At 45.1% G+C, this 15,325-nt stretch overlaps 1 protein-coding gene and 2 non-coding genes across 12 annotated transcripts in view; 2 read left to right on the top strand and 1 right to left on the bottom strand.

Moving 5' to 3' along the window:
• PPP6R3 (protein phosphatase 6 regulatory subunit 3) overlaps window positions 1-8,833 on the bottom strand; it is a 57,436-nt gene extending 48,603 nt beyond the window's left edge. For 6 of the 10 annotated variants that reach the window (XM_069965749.1, XM_069965744.1, XM_069965748.1 and 3 more), the window contains exon 1: window positions 8,480-8,833. The gene's annotated coding sequence lies outside the window, so the exon portion shown is untranslated. The remainder of the gene's footprint in view (window positions 1-8,479) is intronic. The other 4 variants (XM_069965752.1, XM_069965753.1, XM_069965754.1 and 1 more) reach the window with 2 other exon arrangements.
• A 411-nt stretch (window positions 8,834-9,244) lies between these two features.
• TRNAA-AGC (transfer RNA alanine (anticodon AGC)) lies at window positions 9,245-9,317 on the top strand. Its single transcript has one exon. It is a non-coding gene; the product is annotated as a tRNA-Ala (tRNA).
• A 1,194-nt stretch (window positions 9,318-10,511) lies between these two features.
• Window positions 10,512-10,584, top strand: TRNAA-AGC (transfer RNA alanine (anticodon AGC)). The gene has a single exon. It is a non-coding gene; the product is annotated as a tRNA-Ala (tRNA).
• The last annotated feature ends 4,741 nt before the right edge of the window (window positions 10,585-15,325 follow it).

Raw genomic sequence — 15,325 nt, 5'->3', positions numbered from 1 at the left:
TACGCAAAAATTAGGCTTGTCATTGCAAAGTACAGATCGTGGCGCAAAAATAAGGGCTCATGTGGGTCTCTACGTCAAGAAATGCAAGCGCTATGGCCATCTTTCATTTTTGCCTAAGGGTATGTTCACACTGAGCAAATGTTGGGGAATGCCATGGCAGAGTCCTGTCTGCCTCAGTGTCAAACAGCGTCTCTATAAGAGGGCTTGCACACCCCTGCTCAAAGAAATAACATGTCCGCCGCAGAATTCCACCATATTTACTCAGTGTGAACATACCCTAAGGGTGCAGCTTCCGCAGTCCCCCCCAAAGGAATGACATTAGAGACGAGCAAACCGGATTCGGGTTCGAGTCGATCCGAACCCGAACAATCAGCATTTGATTAGTGGCGGCTGCTGAAGTTGGATAAAGCTCTAAGGTTGTCTGGAAAACATGGATACAGCCAATGACTATCGATGTTTTCCACATAGCCTTAGGATAGCCTTAGGGCTTTATCCAACTTCAGCAGCCACCGCTAATCAAATGCCGAAAGCTCGGGTTCGGATGGACTCTAGCATGCTCGAGGTTCGCTCATCTCTAAATGACATGTTATGCATAGGCCGGAGGCGCCCTACACAACATTAGGAGAGTGAAGCAGGCAGGATCCCGAGAGGAGTCACTGGAAGGGATTCCGCTCAGAATTTCCCCATTTTCCTTAGTGTGAACGTACCCTAAGAAATTTCTAAGGTGACAGTGACATTTAAGGCAATGTTCACACGGTATTTTTAGTTAAAATCAGGAGTGGATCCAGAGTTTGCTTGTTTGTTAGTCAATTACTGAGTCTTTTACAGAGCAATAACCAGACAGCTAAAAACAAAGGAGCAGTAAATCCCCTCTCCGCTGCCTCACTGATGCTTTAGTCAGCACCCCATCTTCCTTCTGGAGCAGACAACACCTGACCACAGCAACCAATCAGTGGTATCAGAAGTCACAGGCCTTACTCCTGGCATCACCAGTTAAAGGGGAAGTTCACAAACAACTTCTTTCAAATCAACTGGTACCAGGAAGTGCCAGAGATTTGTAATTTACTGCTATTACAAAATCTCAAGTCTTCCAGTACTTAGCTGCTGTATGTCCTGAAGGAAGTGGTATATTTTTTTTGTTACTGCTCTGGACAGTTCCTGACATGGCCAGAGGTGGCAGCAGAGAGCACTGTCAGACTGGAAAGAATACACCACTTCTTCCAGGACATACAGCACCTGCTACATACTGGAGAAGTTGAGATTTTTTTTTAAATAGAAGTACAGTTCAAATCTCTGGCACTTTCTGACACCACTTGCTTTAAAGCAAACCAATCACAGCAATCAGTTTAAGGCTAGGAGCGGCGCCAGAAATGCTTCCTTACCATATCTTCTGACTTGTAACTAGTCCAGCTCTGCTCGTCTCCCGCGCCAGAACAAGCAGCATCGTTTCAGCAGGTGCAGTCACTACAGGAGCCACAGAAGACATGGTAAGGCAGCATTTTAGTGAGTCTTTCCAGTGCTTCTTTAGCATTGCACTGATATTTGCCTTGATTGGTTCGCTTTAAAGGGAACCTGTCACCCCCATGCCGGGGTGACAGGCTCCCGACCCCCCGTTAGAGCCCCCTATACTTACCTAATCCCGCCGGGTCCCGCTTCTGGAGGTGGTCGGGTGACGGAGATCTCAGCCGCTGCAACCCGGCGCGCGCGCTGAGAGATGAGTCCAACACCCATAGAGAATGACAGGAGAGTCCAGCGCTCCGTCATTCTCTATGAGCGTTGGACTCATCTCTCAGCGCGCGCGCGCCGGGCTGCAGCGGCTGAGATCTCCGTCACCTGACCACCTCCAGAAGCGGGACCCGGCGGGATTAGGCGAGTATAAGGGGCTCTAACGGGGGGTCGGGAGCCTGCCACCCCGGCACGGGGGGTGACAGGTTCCCTTTAAGTGATGGAAGCCATGATGCCAGAAGTATGCCTGACTGGCTACAGTGGTCAGATGACATACACGCCTGAAGGAAGACCAGCAAGGTCACCAGAGCCCTAACGGATTATCAGCACAAAATGGCGTTTCTTATGTCTAGTTGTTTAGGGGCCTTTCCAGGCTTTAAAAAAGAAAACCACTTTAAAAGTTGTTCAAGCTGGCCATACAGAATCAGCTACTCCAAGCGACGATGAACAATTTTCCTGGAAACATTCTGAGCATAATATTCTTTCCCGAAAGTATCCTTCATCCGACTATGACCCATAAACTTCCAACCTGGACGATTTCTTTTCAGATGATCGTGAAAAGAATGATCATTTTGGTTAAATAGTTCATCAACTTTACCCTAAAGGCCCTATTCCACAGAACCTTCATGTCGGCTGATCGTTTTTCAACATGCTGAAAAACAAGAGACTGATATAGCAGCGATCTGCTGCCGTTGCTCCGTGGAATAGGAGCGGTGGCAGCAGACCAGTGCTATCCTCTATGGGCTGCCCAGAAAATCTAGCAATCACCCGGGCAGCCCCCCGCTTGCTGCCGCCGCGTGGGATAGCAGCAGCAAGCAGGTAACGAGGAGCAAACAAGCGCTAATAGCTCCTCATAGTCGCCCCGTGGAATAGGGGCTTTAGGAGTACAGGAATCTTTAGGCTCTTCACATTGCATATACCACTAATGTATACGACACCAGTCATACATAGGTTCAGACATTTCTGCTGGACGTGATGCTCTTCAATCCACCAAACACATGTAATCCCTGACAGACACACTTTCAGCCTCCGTCATGTAAATGGGTTCTATAAATACATTTATACCATATGTGCCTGGAGCTTCTCCCAACTCGTACAGCAAACATGGGCTAATGCTAGCCATTTTCCTGAATGAAGAGCTAACATTTGTTCTGCACAACAATGGTCTCCAACTTGCGGCTCTTCAGCTACAACTCCCAACCTGTTGGAGAACTAGTTGGACTAACACTGTTGTTCCATATGAGTTACATAAGGTACACCAGGACATATACCCATCTGCTTCTATACACTATCCGGACACATCATGTGGTGCTATAACAAATCACGCTGTTTCATGAGCTTAAAGAGGTAGTGTGGCGGTAAGCAATTATTCACCAAATAAAACCCATTACAAAGTTAAACAACTTTGTAATGTATGTTATGTTCGTGAATGGCCCCCTTCCCCGTGTTTCCCCCCCACCCACGCTAGACCAAGAAGTGTGGAGCTCTATACTCACCTGATTCGTGTCGACCCCCATTCGCCATCTTGTGACACTGATGTCATCTTCGGGCAGCCGGCCGAACCGCTCCGATCGTCTCTAGTGCCAGCCGCCCTCTGCCTTGGGGGAGGGGGGTGGGGGGTGGTTGGACACGGGGAAGGGGGCCATTCACTAACATACATTACAAAGTTGTATAACTTTGTAATGCGTGTTATTTAGTGAATAATTGTTTAGCGCCGCACTACCCCTTTAAGGCTTCATTGCCTTGGCCCAGCATCACTTGACAGACTACCATAACACCAGCAGCAGCAACTTACATATAGATGTTGGTTTTGACACAAAAGAAGTTGAGCATAAGCAACTTGTAGTTCCTATGAAGATGTAAGGGCAGACATGTGGTTTGCAAAGTACAGGGCTACACTCACCTTTTGGGATGCTATAACCAGGGCTGTGGAGTCGGAAAAAATGTACTGACTCCAGCTTTAAAAATGAAGATACCCTGTGCAACATAGAGGAGGAGGAGGAGAAAACATTAGTGTAGCAGTAACCTCTGTGCTCAATGTGTTGTTTTTCCTTCAGTGTTCTATGGCTGTAGCTGTGTGTGTATACTATGGCTGCAGCAGGCTGTGTGTGTATACTATGGCTGCAGCAGGCTGTGTGTGTGTATACTATGGCTGCAGCAGGCTGTGTGTGTGTGTGTGTGTGTGTATACTATGGCTGCAGCAGGCTGTGTGTGTATACTATGGCTGCAGCAGGCTGTGTGTGTGTGTGTATACTATGGCTGCAGCAGGCTGTGTGTGTGTGTGTATACTATGGCTGCAGCAGGCTGTGTGTGTGTGTATACTATGGCTGCAGCAGGCTGTGTGTGTGTATACTATGGCTGCAGCAGGCTGTGTGTGTGTGTGTGTGTGTGTGTGTATACTATGGCTGCAGCAGGCTGTGTGTGTGTGTGTGTGTGTGTATACTATGGCTGAAGCAGGCTGTGTGTGTGTGTGTATATACTATGGCTGCAGCAGGCTGTGTGTGTGTGCATACTATGGCTGCAGCAGGCTGTGTGTGCATACTATGGCTGCAGCAGGCTGTGTGTGTGTGTGTGTGTGTGTGTGTGTGTATACTATGGCTGCAGCAGGCTGTGTGTGTGTGTGTGTATACTATGGCTGCAGCAGGCTGTGTGTGTGTGTGTATACTATGGCTGCAGCAGGCTGTGTGTGTGTGTGTATATACTATGGCTGCAGCAGGCTGTGTGTGTGTGTGTGTGTGTGTACTATGGCTGCAGCAGGCTGTGTGTGTATATACTATGGCTGCAGCAGGCTGTGTGTGTGTGTGTATATACTATGGCTGCAGCAGGCTGTGTGTGTGTGTGTATACTATGGCTGCAGCAGGCTGTGTGTGTGTATACTATGGCTGCAGCAGGCTGTGTGTGTGTGTGTGTATACTATGGCTGCAGCAGGCTGTGTGTGTGTGTATACTATGGCCGCAGCAGGCTGTGTGTGTGTGTATACTATGGCTGCAGCAGGCTGTGTGTGTGTGTATACTATGGCTGCAGCAGGCTGTGTGTGTGTATACTATGGCTGCAGCAGGCTGTGTGTGTGTATATACTATGGCTGCAGCAGGCTGTGTGTGTGTGTGTATACTATGGCTGCAGCAGGCTGTGTGTGTGTATACTATGGCTGCAGCAGGCTGTGTGTGTGTGTGTGTATACTATGGCTGCAGCAGGCTGTGTGTGTGTGTATACTATGGCCGCAGCAGGCTGTGTGTGTGTGTATACTATGGCTGCAGCAGGCTGTGTGTGTGTGTATACTATGGCTGCAGCAGGCTGTGTGTGTGTATACTATGGCTGCAGCAGGCTGTGTGTGTGTGTATACTATGGCTGCAGCAGGCTGTGTGTGTGTATACTATGGCTGCAGCAGGCTGTGTGTGTGTATACTATGGCTGCAGCAGGCTGTGTGTGTGTGTGTGTGTGTGTGTATACTATGGCTGCAGCAGGCTGTGTGTGTGTATACTATGGCTGCAGCAGGCTGTGTGTGTGTGTATACTATGGCTGCAGCAGGCTGTGTGTGTGTGTGTGTGTGTGTGTGTGTGTGTGTGTGTGTATACTATGGCTGCAGCAGGCTGTGTGTGTGTGTGTGTGTGTGTGTGTGTGTGTGTGTGTGTGTATACTATGGCTGCAGCAGGCTGTGTGTGTGTGTGTGTGTGTGTGTGTGTGTGTGTGTGCGCGCGCGCGCGCGCTATGGCTGCAGCAGGCTGCGTGTGTATGTATACTATGGCTGCAGCAGGCTGTGTGTGTGTGTACGCTATGGCTGCAGCAGGGTGTGTGTGTGTGTGTGTGTGTGTGTGTGTGTGTGTGTTCGCTATGGCGTGCTCCCACACCCACAGTGACCCCTCTATATCACTATGTGTGACTTCTCTATATCACTGTGTGTGACCCCCTCTATATCACTATGTGTGACACCCTCTATATCACTATGGCTGACCTCTATATTACAGGTATCTGGCATTGTTAGCAGTGTTTCTGTGTGTATGGTGAATATTTAGTTAGAAACATAGAAGATTGTCAGCAGGAAAAGACCACCTGCTCAATCTAGTCTAGTTCTGAGTTGTTCAGGACATTGAGGCTGGAGACTGGCTGCATCCACTGCACACACAGGAGAATCTCCTTTATATCTTTCCTCATTCCCTTAGAAGTCGCCCCAGGATCATGTAGGATATTAGGGAGAAGCTGCTGAGCCAGTGTGATAAATAACTCCCCTGGTATCTGACCAGCCATTTATGAAGGAGCAGGAGTCGGTCCTGATAAAATTTAGGAGTCTGAGTAAGAGCTGCGGCTTACCGACTCCACAACCCTAGCTATAACATTGATTATAACTATTCAGCTATAACTGCAGTCCAGAGTTGTGTAGACTACAGCTATCACTCAATAGTTAAAACCAATCACAAAAAGTCCCAGCATAGATACGACCTAATATATAATAACGTGTGTCCACCACTGTATATATGTGATCGTCAGTATATATACTCACACGATTACGGGTATATATACTAATGGCTGATTGGGTATACATGGGGTTGCAGGTAGGGACGAGTGAATTTACAGAAGGAGCAAAGAGAAGCACTTTGTTCCTATCTGTATACCGCTCATCAGGCTGCAGGCTTTAAAGTCTGCTCCGCTGTGCGCCGCTCCTCCCCGGGTGCTGGGAAAAGATGGATTCAGTACTGGCAAACTTCTCCCAGTTTCCCAGGACTGGATCCATTTTTTTTCAGCACCCAGGGAGGAACAGCACTGAGCGGAACAGCACTCATCCCTGGTTGAGCGGAACAGCACTCATCCCTAGTTGCAGGGATATATATACATGCGTATATTTATATGACCACACACGGAGGTTAGATATTTGTGTGTGATCTACATATACACAGCTGATTTTTGGAGGTATACACATACACGTGACCTCTGGTGTGTGTGTGTGTGTGTATGTTATATATATATATATACACATATACACACACACACATATACACACAGTGGTACCTTGGTTTAAGAGTAACTTGGTTTAAGAGCGTTTTGGTTTAAGAGCTCACAGTTTTTCAAAATTGTGACTTGGTTTAAGAGCATTGCTTTGGTTTAAGAGCTCCCTGTACTGGGTGGGAGGGCGAGTGGAGGAGGGGCATGGTCTGCATAGCGGGGTCTACAGCACAGTACTCTGACCCAGGAAATCTCCCTCACCTTCCAATCATAGCAGATCCACTTCAGGCTGGGGCTTACATCAGGGGACAGGACTGTGGAGGTAATCTCCTCATAGCTGTAACCCCTCTCTCCCTGCACAGAGAGTGTTGCTATACAGTGCCCGAATCTGCCCTGCTCATTCCTTCATGCTCCCTACAGTCTGTCAGCCCTTGTGTTTCCCATCCTCTCCATTACTGTACAGTAACTTATAATATGACATTCTACTGTTTCTGATGTTTGTTTCATAATTTTAACATGTCATTCAGAATAATAAATCATTATTTTTGGGGTGCAGAACCAATTGTCTGCATTTATATCATTTCTTATGGGAAAATTTGCTTTGGTTTAAGAGTGGATTTGGATTACAAGCACAGTGTCGGAACAAATTATGCTCATAATCCAAGGCACCAGTGTGTGTGTGTGTGTGTGTGTGTGTGTGTGTGTGTGTGTGTGTGTGTGTGTATGTATATACACACCAATGACCACCTGAGCAGATATGTCTCAGCTTTCATATTGGTCTGCGTGTGTGTATGTATATATATATATATATATGTATATATATATATATATATATATATATATATATATGCAGACAGATATGAAAGCTGAGACATACACACATATATACATACACGCAGACAGATATGAAAGCTGAGACATATCTGCTCAGGTTGTCATTGGTATATATATATATATATATATATATATATATATATATATATATATATATATATATATATATATATTACCAATGACAACCTGAGCAGATATGTCTCAGCTTTCATATCTGTCTGCGTGTATGTATATATGTGTGTATGTCTCAGCTTTCATATCTGTCTGCGTGTGTATATATATATATATATATATATATATATATATATATATATATATATATATATATATATATATATATATACACACACACGATAGCGGAGACATAGACGCTCATGTGGTCACTGGTATATATTATATATACACACAGAGACATGATAGTGGTTACATAGACATTCATGTGGTCACTGGTATATATTATATATACACACAGAGACATGATAGCGGAGACATATACGCTGGTATATACTATATATACACACACAGACACTGGGTGACACATGACTGCTGCACTAGTAAACACTAGGCTCAGTACACACAACAGGTCCTGCTGACAGGGGAGACCTTAGGCCCATAAAGTGACACTGAACTAGTTGCTGAGCACAGACAGGGACTGGAGCGCACAGAGAAGCCGCAGACATGTCTGACCTGTGACCTAGCAGGGGGCTGTCACTACAATCCCCGAGGAGTGGGCCCAGCACAGGGCCTAGCCAGCACGGGCCTGGAGGGGGCAATGGCTCCTGTGTAACTGCGTTAGAGGAAGAGCTCCCCTCCCTTCCTTCTGCTCCATACCCAGCACCACTATAGAAAGGTGCCCTGCGCCCCTCACAGGACAAGTTACCTTACCGGACGACGGAGCCGTTCCCGAGCGAGAACCTAACGGCCCAACCCCCTCCTTACGTCAATATGTAAAAGTACCGAAACCACAGAAGTCCATAGTTACCTTCTACGATAAAATAACCCAATCCAGTCAGGCGGGAAAATTGCTCAGCACTATAGGCGACTTTTCAAGATGGTGGACATATCAACTCTTGCAAACCTCCCCCTCCTCCTTCAGGGGACACCTCTAACCAATCAGAAGGGAGAGCCGACCTTCGCTTTTAACAAGTGAACGGTGATTGGATAAAGCTGCTGTCTGTCAACAACAACCGCCTTGTTGTGCAGCTACGACGATCGCGAATAGGCTGGTGTTGCTGTCGATCAAATAAAAATGCGTGACGAAGATTATCAGGACCTTATTGGTCGCCGTTCAATGGAGTCAAACTTGAACTCTGCCAATGGCCCGTTATGGCCGACGCCGCTACAGCCTCCTAGGCCTTAGCAACAACGCTACGTATAAGTGACTGACAGCTCTCTCGACCAATCGTTTGACGAGAGTTCAACACAGTCGCCAATTAAAATTCACAGTTGACTGTACAAGTAAGCGAATGACCAAGCTTGGAGGGCGGGTGGTTCTGGCACTGTATCGGGGCAGAAGTGAGGGGGGATGGGACTGCTGGGGTTCCCGTCGCTTGAATAGTCACCATCCACAATCATAGAGGATAATAGTAACAGCTGAGCTTCCCACACCGGCCCCTACCCGCGAGTATATGCAGTATACAGCAATGTCTGCTTATAGTACTGCCGCACTGAGTGACAGCGCTGTGAGTGGGCTGGGCTGAGAGATTCCTAATAGCAATGCGAGGGAGGGACGAGGAGAACTGTGCACGGGGAATTAGCTCAAATGGTAGAGCGCTCGCTTAGCATGCGAGAGGTAGCGGGATCGATGCCCGCATTCTCCAAAGGTTTATTTTTTTTTTATGTAATTTTTTTGTACTGTGACATCACTGTGCTTATATCTGTATTATGACATCGCTGTGTGTATTATCCCTGTACTGTGACATCTCTGTGTATATTACCCCTGTACTGTGACATCACTGTGTGTATTATCCCTATACTGTGACATCACTGTGCTTATATCTGTATTATGACATCGCTGTGCTTATTACCCCTGTACTGTGACATCACTGTGTGTATTATCCCTGTACTGTGACATCACTGTGCTTATATCTGTATTATGACATCACTGTGTGTATTATCCCTGTACTGTGACATCATTGTGCTTATTATCCCTGTACTGTGACATCACTGTGTGTATTATCCCTGTACTGTCACATCATTGAGTGTATTATCCCTGTACTGTGACATCACTGTGCTTATATCTGTATTATGACATCACTGTGCTTATTACCCTGTACTGTGACAGAATTGTGCTTATTACCCCTGTACTGTGACATCACTGTGCTTATTACCCCTGTACTGTGACATCACTGTGTGTATTATCCCTGTACTGTGACATCACAGTGCTTATATCTGTATTATGACATCACTGTGCTTATTACCCCTGTACTGTGACATAATTGTGCTTATTACCCCTGTACTGTGACATCACTGTGCTTATTACCCCTGTACTGTGACATCACTGTGTGTATTATCCCTGTACTGTGACATCACAGTGCTTATATCTGTATTATGACATCACTGTGCTTATTACCCCTGTACTGTGACATCACTGTGTGTATTATCCCTGTACTGTGACATCATTGTGCTTATTACCCCTGTACTGTGACATCACTGTGCTTATTACCCCTGTACTGTGACATCACTGTGCTTATTACCCCTGTACTGTGACATCACTGTGTGTATCATCCCTGTACTGTGACATCACTCTGCTTATATCTGTATTATGACATCACTGTGATTATTACCCTGTACTGTGACATCATTGTGCTTATTACCCCTGTACTATGACATCACTGTGCTTATTACCCCTGTACTGTGACATCACTGTGCTTATTACCCCTGTTCTGTGACATCACTGTGTGTATTATCCCTGTACTGTGACATCACTGTGCTTATATCTGTATTATGACATCACTGTGCTTATTACCCCTGTACATAGCAATGTGAGGGAGGGACGATGAGAACATGTGCACGGGGAATTAGCTCAAATGGTAGAGCGCTCGCTTAGCATGCGAGAGGTAGCGGGATCGATGCCCGCATTCTCCAAAGGTTTATTTTTTTGTATGTAATTTTTTTGTACTGTGACATCACTGTGCTTATATCTGTATTATGACATCACTGTGTGTATTATCCCTGTACTGTGACATCTCTGTGTATATTACCCCTGTACTGTGACATCACTGTGTGTATTATCCCTATACTGTGACATCACTGTGCTTATATCTGTATTATGACATCACTGTGCTTATTACCCCTGTACTGTGACATCACTGTGCGTATTATCCCTGTACTGTGACATCATTGTGCTTATTACCCCTGTACTGTGACATCACTTTGCTTATTACCCCTGTACTGTGACATCACTGTGCTTATTACCCCTGTACTGTGACATCACTGTGTGTATTATCCCTGTACTGTGACATCACTGTGCTTATATTTGTATTATAACATCACTGTGCTTATTACCCCTGTACTGTGACATCACTGTGCTTATTATCCCTGTACTGTGACATCACTGTGCTTATTACCCCTGTACTGTGACATCACTGTGTGTATTATCCCTATACTGTGACATCACTGTGCTTATTATCCCTGTACTGTGACATCACTGTGCTTATTACTCCTGTATTATGACATCACTGTGCTTATTATCCCTGTACTGTGACATCACTGTGCTTATTACCCCTGTACTGTGACATCACTGTGCTTATTACCCCTGTACTGTTACATCACTGTGTTTATTATCCCTGTACTGTGACATCACTGTGCTTATATCTGTATTATGACATCACTGTGCTTATTACCCCTGTACTGTGACATCACTGTGTGTATTACCCCTGTACTGTGACATCACTGTGCTTATATCTGTATTATGACATCACTGTGCTTATTACCCCTGTACTGTGACATAATTGTGCTTATTACCCCTGTACTTTGACATCACTGTGCTTATTACCCCTGTACTGTGACATCACTGTGCTTATTACCCCTGTACTGTTACATCACTGTGTTTATTATCCCTGTACTGTGACATCACTGTGCTTATATCTGTATTATGACATCACTGTGCTTATTACCCCTGTACTGTGACATCACTGTGTGTATTACCCCTGTACTGTGACATCACTGTGCTTATATCTGTATTATGACATCACTGTGCTTATTACCCCTGTACTGTGACATAATTGTGCTTATTACCCCTGTACTTTGACATCACTGTGCTTATTACCCCTGTACTGTGACATCACTGTGTGTGTTATCCCTGTACTGTGACATCACTGTGCTTATATCTGTATTATGACATCACTGTGCTTATTACCCCTGTACTGTGACATCACTGTGTGTATTATGCCTGTACTGTGACATCACTGTGCTTATTATCCCTGTACTGTGACATCACTGTGCTTATTACCCCTGTACTGTGACATCACTGTGCTTATTACCCCTGCACTGTGACAACACTGTGCTTATTATCACTGTACTGTGACATCACTGTGCTTATTACCCCTGTACTGCGACATCACTGTGCTTATTATCCCTGTACTGTGACATCACTGTGTGTATTATCTTTGTATTGTGACATCATTGTGCTTATTACCCCTGTACTGTGACATCATTGTGCTTATTACCCCTGTACTGTGACATCATTGTGCTTATTACCCCTGTACTGTGACATCACTGTGCTTATTACCCCTATACTGTGACATCACTGTGCTTATTACCCCTGTTCTGTGACATCACAGTGTGTATTATCCCTGTACTGTGACATCACTGTGCTTATATCTGTATTATGACATCACTGTGCTTATTACCCCTGTACTGTGACATCACTGTGTGTATTATGCCTGTACTGTGACATCACTGTGCTTATTATCCCTGTACTGTAACATCACTGTGCTTATTACCCCTGTATTGTGACATCACTGTGCTTATTACCCCTGCACTGTGACAACACTGTGCTTATTATCACTGTACTGTGACATCACTGTGCTTATTACCCCTGTACTGTGACATCACTGTGCTTATTATCCCTGTACTGTGACATCACTGTGTGTATTATCTTTGTATTGTGACATCATTGTGCTTATTACCCCTGTACTGTGACATCATTGTGCTTATTACCTCTGTACTGTGACATCACTGTGCTTATTACCCCTGTACTGTGACATCACTGTGCTTATTACCCCTGTTCTGTGACATCACTGTGTTAATTACCCCTTTGCTGTGACATCACTGTGTGTATTATCTTTGTATTGTGACATCATTGTGCTTATTACCCCTGTACTGTGACATCACTGTGCTTGTTACCCCTGTACTGTGACATCACTGTACTTATTACCCCTGTGCTTTGACATCACTGTGTGTATTACCCCTGTACTGTGACATCACAGTACTTTTTATATCTGTACTGTGACATCACTGTGCTTTTTATATCTGTACCAAATTATCCCTGTACTATTATTACCCCTTCACTTTGCTTATATCTATACTTTATTATGTTCTGACCCCGCCTCTGGCCCTGGATTTTTACTTTTCACAAGATGTTGATAAATCTCTAATTAGAAACATGACATTGAATTTATTGTGCACAAAGACCTTAGTAAATAATTTTAGTAAACCTGGACTACTGTGGAAAATTTCCTGACTGAAATTTGACCTGCAGTGTGAATTATATAATCTGCAGCATTTCATTTAACAGATTTTGCAATGGGCAGATTTTCTATGTAATAAAAATCTCCTTTGAAGTCAGAGAGAACACACACACACCGTATAAAGTAACGACCATAATTAATTAATTACAAACATCTAAATAAGGACCATGCTTACTATTTATCATCTGCAAAAAAAAAAACAAAAAACTTTTTTTTTTCACCTGTTCCACTCAAACTGCTAAACACACAAAAATCTTTGAGCTTTTCTCTCCATCTCTCCCTCCTCCCCCCTTCCTTCCTAGGCAGCTTATGTAAACAGTTCCCTGGCAGGCTTTATCTGCAACTTTGTAGTTTCTTTGTAATGCTGGGAGGGTGAATCTGAGGTCAAGTTGCTGATGAACTCACTGGGGGAGATTTATCAAAGGGTGTAAAATTTAGACTGGTGCAAACTGCCCACAGCAACCAATCACAGCTCAGCTTTCCTTTCAGCACTGCCTAAAGCTGAGCTGTGATTGGTTGCAGTGGGTAGTTTGCACCAGTCTAAATTTTACACCCTTTGATAAATCTCCCCCTAAGTGATTATACCTCCTGGTATTACAGGTTAAGTGGTGGATGAGGTACTTTACGGTTTCCCCTCTAGGTGTCAGTGTTTTATATATTTATATGTCTTTCTATACGCAGCTGAAGGGAGCAATGGGTTAATATTTATGTGTACCATGTGTTATGTGCTGAACACTAGGAGGTTCCCTTTTGTTTCTACCTTCCGCTTTATCCTTTCTCCTGCACAGACTCATCGCCACCACTCCCAGGCAGGCACACAAAGGCCCCTGTAGGAGGAGTTACTGGTGGAGAAAGTGCAGTGCAGTCCTACTTAAGATTAGATTCTCAAAGAAAGAGGACAAAAACTAAAAATGTTCCTACAGAAGCTAAGCCAGGGCCTGGCCTTTGCCAGGACCCCTGTCAGGGACACTAGGTGAGTTCAGACTAGTCTTCAGTGTAAGCAGATGGAGCTAGAGAGAAAGGCTTCTTCTACAGCCACTACTACTTATACTATGCAGTGTTAAGCACAAGTAAGGGAGAGTAGCCACCAAGGAACACAAATAAAAAGTGCAGGACAGACTCCTGATACGAGAGAAGCTTGTCTTAGTACGACAAAGCTACCGGGATATAAACGTCTACCTATTCTACTGTGCAGTGCAGGTAACTGGGACACCTTGGACACCTAGCTACACCCAGATAACCATGGCTGGGGCTCGAACTACCCTGACAGAACGAGTAGCTTGCAACTGTAGGGCAGAAGGCGGTCAGACACAGTCTAAACATGAGTATGAGTATCACTTAGAGAATCATGGCAGAGTGCAAGGCTACACTGGGCTCAGGGCTCCTCTGGCAAATTCCTCTCTACCTTTCTATAAAGCACCACTACAACTACTTATTCTACTCCTTTCAACCACCTACCTCAAGCACAGAGTCAAGCACTCAAGTGTATGTCAAAGATTTATACTGTCTGTGAAACGTGTACTGTAAACCTGCCAAAGCTCTACAGTAAAGTTGTTTTATTTTTATATCAAACGCAAGGGACTGTTCATCCCTGTCCGCACCAGCACCTATACACACCTTGTGTTATTTTTCCCCTTGTCCTGTACATGTGAAAGCACCCTTAGGCCATGTTCCCACTGTGTAAGACACTGGCCATTCCGCAACCCTACTGAGTCATGGAACGGCTGGTGTCAGAGAAGATCATCCCGGCCGGTACTGCAGTAGCGCCCAGATGATCTTCACTGCCTCTGAATTCGGATGTGGGCACACCCGTGGGCGCCCGAATCCGAATTCCCTGCCGCACGCTCCATTGTGTTCACTGACAGGTTTTCTGCGGCTGCTTTTCAGGGACATGTCAGTTTCTTGCGGCACCGCTAGGGATCCCGGCCGGAGTATATACAGTGTGTATACACTCCGGCCGGGATTCCTTAGAAGACAGCACTACTTAATATCCATAGTAATCACGGCTGTTGTTACAGCGGCCGTGATTATTATGAAACTTACGTAGTGTGAACATAGCCTTTAAGGAGAAGTGCCGCAAAAATTTTTATTAAAGTATTGTATTGCTCCCCAAAAGTTATACAAATCACCAATAT

Source organism: Dendropsophus ebraccatus, chromosome 4 (genome assembly GCF_027789765.1).
Source record: "Dendropsophus ebraccatus isolate aDenEbr1 chromosome 4, aDenEbr1.pat, whole genome shotgun sequence".
Taxonomy (NCBI): Eukaryota; Metazoa; Chordata; class Amphibia; order Anura; family Hylidae; genus Dendropsophus; species Dendropsophus ebraccatus.
This window is presented reverse-complemented; position numbering and strand designations above follow the sequence as displayed.